The sequence below is a fragment of the Meriones unguiculatus genome, chromosome 11, assembly GCF_030254825.1.
Source record: "Meriones unguiculatus strain TT.TT164.6M chromosome 11, Bangor_MerUng_6.1, whole genome shotgun sequence".
Classification (NCBI taxonomy): domain Eukaryota; kingdom Metazoa; phylum Chordata; class Mammalia; order Rodentia; family Muridae; genus Meriones; species Meriones unguiculatus.
In genome coordinates, this window is record NC_083359.1 from 18,007,821 (window position 1) to 18,018,066 (window position 10,246).

The following is a 10,246-nucleotide window of genomic DNA, read 5'->3' on the forward strand; positions in this document are numbered from 1 at the left end:
CTAAGGGGCCAGCAGATGGCCGGGTTCTCGGGACCCACACAAAAATCTCGGCATGGCAGTTTGTATCTGTAATTCCGGTGCTGGGGAGGTGGAGAAAAGCACACCCCAGAGACTCACTGGCCCCTCTAATTGCCTAGCTGGTGAGCAGGAGCCAATGAGAAAAACTCTTTCTCTCTCTCTCAAAAAAAAAAAATTACTATGGATGGCTGGCGAGGAACCACACCTAACGCTGAATTTGGCTTCCATATGCACACACAACTACACACGTGATGTGTGCATACACATCAAGGAACCAGGTTAATGTAAGTATAACACACAGTACAAATTTTTCTGTCTCACTTGGGAGAAGTTACATGACTTCGGAGCCTCAGTTTACCATCTCTAGAATGGGGACTGGATTATGGGCCTCCATGGGGAGCTGGCTCCAGGCACACAGTAGGACTCTGCAAACGAAAGACGTTAGATAGTACCCCACTTGAAATGCCACCAACCACCACATCTGTAAGGACGGCCAGGGTGAGTCAGCTGAGTCACAGCTATCGGGCACATCCGTGCCTCAGTTTCCGGAGAAAGCACTTGGGCCTATTCACACGAAGCCTAGGAAGTGCTGGTGAGGACCTGGAGAGGTGACCCAGCAAGTAAGGACACTTGCTGCTAAGCCTGACTACCTATGTTTGATCTCCCAACACTGACTTCTGTAAGTTGCCTCACGGTGGCATGCATGCCCCGCCCCCACAAACATATAACAAATAAACAAACAAACACTTTTAAGGGAACGTTGCTAAGGAATAGCATTAAGTGTTTGGCTAGCTCCTCTAGATCCTACACACCAGTGTACAAAATGATGAGCTTCACGATAGCATCATAAGGTCTAGTCTTTTCGCTTTCTCAGAGGAATCTAAGCAGCCCATACCAGTGACACCCCCATAACCCGGAAGTTGTTTCCTAGAGTAAAAACAAAGGGGCAATTCAAGGGGACCAGAAAGTTAAGACCTGCATGGAGGGGACACTGAGGCACAGGTGTGAGCCATGCTTAAGAGACCTCAAGTGCTAAAGCTCTGTGCTTATGGAGTGAGGACAGTAGCTTCACTTTAAAATTATTTTGTATTTAGGGGTGTGTGTGTGTGTGTGTGTGTGTGCTTGTTGCAGGGGGGATATGTTGGAGGTCAGAGGACAACTTGCAGCAGTTACTTCTTTCCTTCTACCACGTGGATCCTGGGGATCAAACCCAGGTCACCAGGCTTGGTGGCAGGTGCCTTTACCGCCTGAGCCATCTCGCTGGGCCACCTGCTTGCTTTTTTTGATGGTATTTACCTGCAGGCTCTCCATGCTACCTCTTGACCTTGCCCACAGGGATAGAGACACACAGGCCTCTTGAGAGGCCAGCACCCCAGATGAGCTGGCCTGGGGACTGGGTGACAGCTGGCGTCTGCTCTGAGACACCGTGCAGCTCGAAGAGTCCCATCCTTCTGCTCAAGTCGACAATGTTGGGCGACTCCCGCCCTGGACCTCAGCCTTTTCAACTGTGGGTCACAACCTCAACGGGCCTTAGGTGGTTGTTCCTTTTGGGGGGAGGGGGGTTGGGGGTTAAAACTTGGGTAACGGTAGAATGTAGTAAACAGTGACATACAGGACCAACAATTGATTAAAAAGCAAATGCAAAATGAATCCAAGGGGTCTCTGGTGATGCTCACCCGTGTCCTGTCTTACCACCCCATGGCAGCCTTGGCTCTGAGCACACCAGACTTTGCCTCACACACATCGTGTGACCCAACATACTATAGCTGAACGCTGCCTGCAACACCTTGGCTCAGATCCACAACTACTGCGGGCTCTGAACCGCAGGGTTTCACGGAGCACACCAAGTTTTCTGCTCTTCCGGAAACATAATGATTTGATTATAGAAGGCAGAGTCTCTTAATATTTTTCCACCATCATTTCTCAGCATGTAAGTATCAAATGAGTACATATATTTGGATGGTATTGTGTAAGAATGTTTGATTTTTAAAATTGCTATTTGAGTTGCTGGCTGGAATTTCATAAAACTTGCTAAATGAATTTTGGCTCCGGAGCAGGACAGAATTTCCAACCGTTTCCGAAATGGTCACGAACACCCTTCTGCCATTTTGTACTGTGTATTTATGTGACAGTGTTCAACACTGACAATTATAAAATCAAAATATTAATCAGATCCAAGAGATACCAAAGATGCTCTTCCCCCTGCGGTATCGAACACACACCAAAACCCAATTTCTTTTTTTTTTTTTTAAATAATTTTTTTTTATTTTTTTTATCAGTTACATTTTATTAACTCTGTATCCCAGCCGTGTCCCGATCCCTCATTCCCTCCCAGTCCCTCCCTCCCTCCCTCATCTCCACCATGCCCCTTTCCAAGTCCACTGATAGGGGGGACCTCCTCCCCATTCATCTGATCCTGTTTTATCAGGTATCTTCAGGACTGGCTGCAAAGCCCTCCTCTGTGGCCTAACAGGACTGCTCCTCCCTTCGGGGGTGGGGAGACCAAAGAGCCAGTCATTGAGTTCCTGTTAGAAATAGTTCCTGTTCCCCTCACTTTGGGAAACCAATTGAAAACCCAATTTCTTATGCACATTCTTATTTCACGAGAACGCAAATTTTGCACTTGCCTTCGACAAATAGTAAAAAGTGCGTGTGTACTAAAGAATTGTTTTAAAGCAAATTTCTTGGGGGCTGGAGACTCAGCTCAGTGATTAGGAGGAGCGTATGCACTCTCGCAGAGGAACCGGTTTGATCCCCAGTTCTCACATCAGCCTACTCACAATCACACGTCAGTCTCCGTGGAGCTCCAGGTCAAGCTGATGCCTCTGGCCTGGGGTGGAGTGGCAGGCGCACGCTCTCTAGTCCACACACATATAAACCTTTATAAGCAAAAGTCTTTAAGATTTACTGTCAGTGACACCTGATTTGTATACCTAGTTTACGTGAGAGGGGGAAAGGGATCAGTGTAGAAACAGCTTAAGAATCTCTGGCCTCGAGGAGAGACAAAGGCTGTCACCTCTGTCACTAGCGGCCATGGCTACCGGACAGAGCCACTTGTGCCTCATTCCGGGTTCCTCTGGCTGCGTCTCCATGTGCGAGACAGAAAGGCCAATGGGAAGAAAAGGCCGACTAACTGATGGGACACCACATGCTGGCTCATGAAGTGACAAGGTCAGCAGAGACTCCCATTTCTCTGATTCTGTCTTCGGCCACTCCTTTTTTGACATCTGCCAGCAAAGCTAAGCTCCTGGGGAAGCAGTCCAGGCGGTCGGGAGCTACCACCACTGTGTCACCATCTCCGTATCTGACGTGCATTCGGCACAGTGTGGCTTTGGCTGCTATAGAAACACCATGATTTGATTTGGTGTGTATGTGTGTGTGTGAGGGGGTGGGGGGAGAGGCCTGTGACATGGACCAGCAGCTGCCTGACTCTGCACAATCCAGATTGGTAGTTAGGTGAGCCGATGTCGAAATTACTAAACTCTTAGACAGCCATGCCTGAGAAAATCAACAGTGCTCTGTAGTGCCAATAGAGTCAGGCACCGCATCATAGCAGCCATGAGGTCTTGTTTGAACAGGGCCTCAGAGGGATGAGATGGTGGGACAAGAAGAGACTATTCCCCACAATGCAATTATTCGGTTTTGTTCTGAAAATTAATAGGGCAACTCCATATTTTCCATGAATTATCCTCTTTTGAACCTGGAGCCATGTTCAAGAGACTGCAGATGGCAGCTGCTGGACTTCTGCATATTTTAAGGGCTAACTATAGTAATTCGAGCTAGAATGAGAAAGACTGCTTTCTATTCTTTAAAATTTGCTGATACTTAGTTGGCCAACAAATAATGCTTGTGAGGTAAGAGCCTATATTTAAAGGTCTACGTATTCCCGTTATCAAGCCTCCTTACCCACACCCACTAAAAAGAGAGAGATAATAAAAATCTGCCCTACTTAATGTGCAGATGTCAACTCCTTGAATTATGAAATATGCAACCCACAAAAATCTAACGCTTTACTTTCAGTTTGCTTAGTAATCTAAGACCAATTATGTCTGGTGTTATATTATTAATGGATAGTATCAAAATAAAATCCATTCATTTCAATTACTGTCTTGGCAAGCACCATGTAGCTTCTTCATCTAAGGAGTGGGGCCAGAGGGTGAACGTTAAGCCGGCTGGACTCTGAGAGGTGTTTCAGGACATCCCAGCCCCAGTGCCAGCCCTGCTAGCTAGAGCTGCTAGCGCTCTTTATTCAGTTTGCATTGAGAGTCCCCATTAAGATGGTATTTGAAGACAGGGAGACGTGCGAGCCAGACCAACTGCTGAAATAAGCCTACACAGCTTCTTTATAAAATGCAGCTCAGTTTGGCCACCACCAGTTGATTTCATTTACAGTGTGGATATGTCTTGGATGTCATTTTATACAAAGGGTGATTGACAATTCATTACATCTAGAGCGGCAACAGCCTAAAAATTTTCAACTTGAGTTTTATGACAATTCAGTCAATAAAAAGAAAAATTAATATTGGGTCTAAATCAATTTTGATGATGTGTCTAATAGCCAAATAGAGAGTCTCTATTTGGTTACCACTCACATAGCAATTACTGTGTCAGGTAGTATTCCATCTGCTTTTCAGGAATTCGCTCAGAATCCCCATCTCACTCCATGCAGAAAGCAATCCCTCCCTCCCCATCTGATGACAGAGAAGACAGGGTCACAGGGAGGGTAAGTGCCCTGCTAAAGCTACGTGGCATGTAAGTCACCAGGTGGGTGGTTCTGTTACATCCTGCCCTTTAGTGTGTCCCCACCCTCGCCAACATTTAATCTTGGCAGGCAGTTCTTCATACGACAGAGCTGATATACACAAAGCAAACTGGGATGCCCTGAACCCTGAAACCCTTCCTGCCCCTGAGAGATACCCAGAGCCAGCCTCCTTTGCTTGTCAAGGTTGTGACCATGGCAAGGGGAACAAGCCAAGCTGCCACCCTTCTGTACCTGATCCCAGGCTGGGTACAGCTTGGCTCACCCTCCAAGAGAAACCACACAGACTTCGGGGAGGGGAGGAAGGGTGCTCCTCTAACCCCAGAGAACGCCAGTCACTCTGAGGAAGTCAAGCCGTTACTGAATTCATTGCAGCTCCGATTTAAGTAGTCTTGCTGGCCTTTGGTAAGAATTCCTCCATCATAGATCTGGGGGGTGAGCTATGCCTAAGGGCACAGGGTCGGTCTATCAACCTAGGCCTCCTCTGAGATTATACTTCATTCACTGTATGTCTCACTCAATGCTGGCCAGATCCCAAGCCCTGGGTAAGGCTCGGCCAGGACAGAGTCCCTGAGGCTTCCTATAAAGAGCTGAGATAGTCTCATCTTCCAAACAACTCGGGGCATCAATCGGTTGGCAGATCAAGCGCCTTAGTTTGAAGAGAGGCACTCACTCTTTCCCCTGGTCCTCCTGGTCCTCAACATTCTCCCACGACCAGGAGAACTAGCTCCTGTCATCCTGCCTACTACAGATTTAGGAAGTCATTGATGGTCTGGAATCAAGCCACTGCAGAAACCTAGACTCTAACCCAAGACCCCACCTCCTGGACACCTGTCTGCCTTCTTACGCTCAAGTCTGCATTTTGTCCTGGGTCGTGCTTGTGCTTGTCAGTGCTGCCGCCTCTCCGTACAAACCCCAGGATCCTGGCATTGTAAAACAGGCTGTGTCTGTGCTCTTCCTGAACTTCCGATGCCAGCGTTATGACAAAGTCGGATGATGTAACATCACAAATGCCATGTTGCTTTTTGAAGAAAGTTGAAAAGCCATGACTAAAACCGTAAGTTATTACGGAAAGCGTAAAACTAACATGAATTCATTTTTGGAAAAAGTCTGCCCTCATCCCGAGACCACACACCAACATGTACATCATTCACTGTGCAGGGATGGTGGTCAGAGTCTTCCACAGGTGCTGATGGGCTTAAGATTAGTCTTGTCTATTCCTGTGACCGAATCTTTCAGGCTGAGTGGGAACGCGGGCCACCGGGGACGCTGCTCATCAGCTCTCTTTCTCTCTTGACCTCTTTTCCAGAACATGGGAACATTACCAGACCAGTCACTATAGATTAGTCACACGCAAATGGCTTAGAAATTATGAAGATGACTTGGTGGAGCCTCAAAGAGAGCAATCGGGTCTGGGGCCCTGGAGGCACCTGCATCTGCTTGAGACGCGTAAATTAGACTATATTTTATACCACGCTCTGTTGACGGTCAACAAAGAGACATCAAATGGGGGACCCCAGAGTCCTCCCGGCCTCTTCTGTGTCTCTCCCCAATGTTGGGGAGAGGAGGCACATACCAAGCCCATCCTGAAACAGGGGCTACATTATAATTTCTGCTGAAAGATTTAGACTCTAGATAGCCCAGAGAGCCCCTAAAATACCAACCTAAAGAAGATAAGCTCGTAACTGTGCCAGGCTAACTTGGCAGCACAACATAGCCAAGTGGAGTTGCATTTTAAGTTTTCCTTTCATTTATTTACTTACTGTGTGTGCTGTTGGTATGTGTGTGCTGTTGGTGTGTGTGTAAAAGTCAGAGAACAGACTCTGTTCTCTCTTTCCACATGTGGATCTTGGGGCTCAAATCAGGCCACCAACAAACACCTTTAACCACTGAGCCATCTTACCAGCCCTAAGTTGCATTATCTATTAACTATGCACTCTCTCTCTATTTCCTGGCAATTAATGAATTGGATACCTAAATTATTCCATGTGCAGTGCATGGATTGATGACATTCATCTTTGTACATTCACCTATGGCTTCTCATTAGCCCTGTCCATCCAACCTTCAGAGAACTCCTCTTAAATATGTCCTTTTTAACTGCCGGTTTTCCACGATAGTTGATGTTCCCTGCCTTAGGGTTATGCATTACAAGGCAACACACTTCAGGAGAGAGGCTTTCTTGAAGTATCTAATTTCATTTGGAAGAATAACAGTAACTTCACATAAGCAACATGAGAAGGCGGGTCCTGCAGAGAAAGGACACCTCTGGAGACAGGGTACACACTCGGGGGAAGGTTTGTGAAATCTCAGCTATTCAATGCCAGTCCCTGGAACAGACCATTAAGTCAAACAGACCATAACCGCATGAGGTCACAGTAAAGAAATAGGTCCTGCAAGTCCTTAGCAGAGGGAAAAGCATGCTGAGTGACCCAGCCTCTTCCTCCTCCGCTCACCTGCTGAGCACAGTCAGAGAAATCAAAGTCCTGACTGCCCAGTTCAGCAAGCTGGTCCCTCTCTGGGAGGGGGAAAGAAAGAGCCTTTCTGGAATTAACAAAAACTGGTGACCTCAGAATTCTAAGAGGGAAAATAAAGCCACAGGGACCACATTATTGGGAAAGTTAACCCCTCTTATCCAACAGACTTGCCAATGGACCTTTGGTTCCGGCTGTTCGGTCTTTCTTGGAAGAGGGAGGCATTGGTTCCCATGCTGGAAGAAAGCAAGCCGGCATGGTCTTCTCAGGCAACTGAAACAGGAAGTGACCAGGTTCTGCAGGGCAGAGGGGTTCAACAGTTTGCCGGAGAGGTGCTGGGGCTCTGATGCCCACAGAAGCCCTATTCTTCTCGCCGCCCATTTGCTTCCCACACCAATGTCCATACCAGAACCTGTCCTCAGACTCAGAGGAACTAGAGCAGACACTGGCCGGTACCAGGGATGAGAACAGACTGTTAAAATTCTCCCCTGCTTCACCAGTGGCTGGTGGGTAGGAAAATAACTTGGGGGCTTTCTGGGAAAGTCCGGATGTCTTCTTCATGCCCCCCCTTTCCTCCTTAGGAAATGGGGAGGGGGGTTGCAGTGCATGTTTTCGGCTATTACCCCATTTCTGTATAAGGTGCATTATAAGGGGGTGGATTTGGGTACCTCATGGGCCGGGGTGGAGGGGAGGGGAGAGGGTATATCTGATACAATTCTTGGCGCACAGGCTTGCAACAGATTTCTTAACACAACAGACTAAAGCTACTGGCTCTGTTTTTTCCCTCTCGGAAACCTCGGTGGAAGCGACACCTAGAGGGAAGCGGAGGGGAGACCGCTGAAGCGCTATTCATCAGTGTCAGGGGACAGTTATCTGGAGGGAAGTCCTCCGGGCAGTGCAAGGCGGACCAGCTCCGGGAGAAAATGCGGGCCTAGTCGGGGATCCAGACGAGGGACCTCTGAGCAGACCAACGCACAGCACAGATGCTGGCCAAATTCAAGAGCTCTACCGACTGTTCTCAGTCCGTTTCTTCCCTCGCAAGAGTTTCAGGACACGGAGTCCTCAGGTGGCAGGCATGGGGGAAGCCGAGTGGGACGTGGCTGTGTCGGTTGCAGAGGGTGCTCAAAGCCTCGTGCTGCAGTGGCACCCAAACTCTGGGCAACCGTGCGCCCGAAGAGCAGCACTCTGCCTGCGCTCTCCCCTCTGAAACTTGGAAACGGTCTCTCTTCTTTCCGTGGGGCAAGGGGTCGGGGGGGCCAGCTCACTCAACGCAACCACAACCGCTCTTAGCACCAAGTCCCCCAACCTGAACGTCCCCGGAACAAACTGCTCCCCAGCCACTTTCCAGTGTCACAGCAGCCGCCCGTGGGCAGCAGCTGTGGCCTCGCACGATGAAAGCCACAAGGTGCCTAGGGCACATTTCTGCCCGGACGCCCTCTCCTCGATCTCCCCACACCGAGGACCGCGGGGGTGATGAGGGCCGGGAGAGGCGCAGCTCATCTTTTGGCTGCTACAAGGGGACGCAAGTTTCCCCCGCAAAGCGTAGGGGAAGAGAGTGCCGAGGATGGTCCCTACGCGCTCCAGGTTCCAGCCAAGGGCACGGGTCCGAGCCAGGGTCTATCGCTCGCCGAGGTTTGGCTGAGGCCATGCGGGGTTCAGAACCCAAGAGCGGCGCCTGCAGGGTCTCGGTGCGGATCGCGAGCTTCGGGCTCAGCCGGAGCGGCTCTGCGCGGCGCCCCGCACGCCCGTAAGGCTGGCTCCGTTCCCCACCGCTGATCCCGGGGTGTCATGCCCAAGGTACCCCCCCAGCTTTAGCCTCCGGTCTTAGCGCAGCCGGGGTGGCCCTGCAGAGCCCCGGCCCTGAGGTCCCGTGCCCGCGGCCGGGCGCGCAAACTTGGCTCTCCAGGCGTGGGCAGCGAGGACCGGCGGACGCCCGCACCGGGCCCTGCAGCGAGCTGCGGAGCTGCGGGCATCGGGACACCGGGCGGGGAGGAGCGGGACGGGGCCGGCTGGTGGGTGGTGGCGCGTCCCGGACACCCGCCTCTGCTCCCGAGCTGCCGCGACCCGCTTACCTCCGGCGGCCGGGGCCGAGGGGGAAGAGACCAGGTGGCCGGACTCGGCTGGAAGGGAGGGAGCGCCCCGTGGCGGCGACAGCGACGGCGACCCGGACCCCGTGGCCCCCCGGCTGGGTCGTCTTTCGGCGGTCGGCTGGTTCCCCCACCCCGGCGCGCTAGAGACAGGCTCGAGCTCCGGCCCCCCGAACCTCCGCCGCCCGCCGCTGTGCCACCGCTAGCGCGGCTGCCCTATTTCTGCCGCCGGGACCGGAGCCCGTGACGTCACCCTCCGGGCCCCGCCTGCCCAATCGCCGCCACCTGTGCTCGCCGCCCGCCCACCCGCCCGAGGGGCAGACCCCGGCCGGCAGGTGGAGAGCAGCCGGGCGCGCACGAGGGGCGCCAGGGTTCCCCGCGCCCTGCAGCACCTGGGCAGGGCGGCGCTCTCCCCCTGGCTCCCGGGAAGCTCAGCAGGTGACAAGCCCCTGTCTCGGTTTCCCTACTCACCTCTCCTCCCCTCTGAGCTCTTCCCCTAACCCCACCCCCGCCCCCCCCCCGGCCAGCCTCCTCTTTCCCCCTCAAGGTTTGTGCTTTGCTCAAAGCGCACGGTTGTTCTCAGTCAGCAGCCATTTCTCGGAAGGCTTAGCCGGTCAGTGCACTGCACCAAGAGAGGTGTCCCTGGGGCAAAATTCTTGGGGACGCTCCTCCCTGCGTCGAGAACCAAACTACCTGTGAAAGAGCAAAGTTTTCGTTACTCCCAACTAGAGATGCTTACAAGATTCCCAGGTGACATTTGCCAAGCCTGACCCAGGTGAGCCGGGAACGTGTCCTGTTCCTAAAACAAGACATTTTTCCTCTCCTGAGGCCAAGACGCTGGCTTCCTGCGCCCCACTCCCCTCTCTCTCTCTCTCTCTCTCTCTCTCTCTCTCTCTCTCTCTCTCTCTCTC

The 10,246-nt window shown here is 51.6% G+C and overlaps 1 protein-coding gene across 2 annotated transcripts in view; it reads right to left on the bottom strand.

The window, feature by feature from the left end:
* Fstl4 (follistatin like 4) overlaps positions 1-9,593 on the bottom strand; it is a 395,011-nt gene extending 385,418 nt beyond the window's left edge. For both annotated transcript variants that reach the window (XM_060363730.1, XM_060363729.1), the window contains exon 1: positions 9,321-9,593. The gene's annotated coding sequence lies outside the window, so the exon portion shown is untranslated. The remainder of the gene's footprint in view (positions 1-9,320) is intronic.
* Between the last annotated feature and the right edge of the window lie 653 nt (positions 9,594-10,246).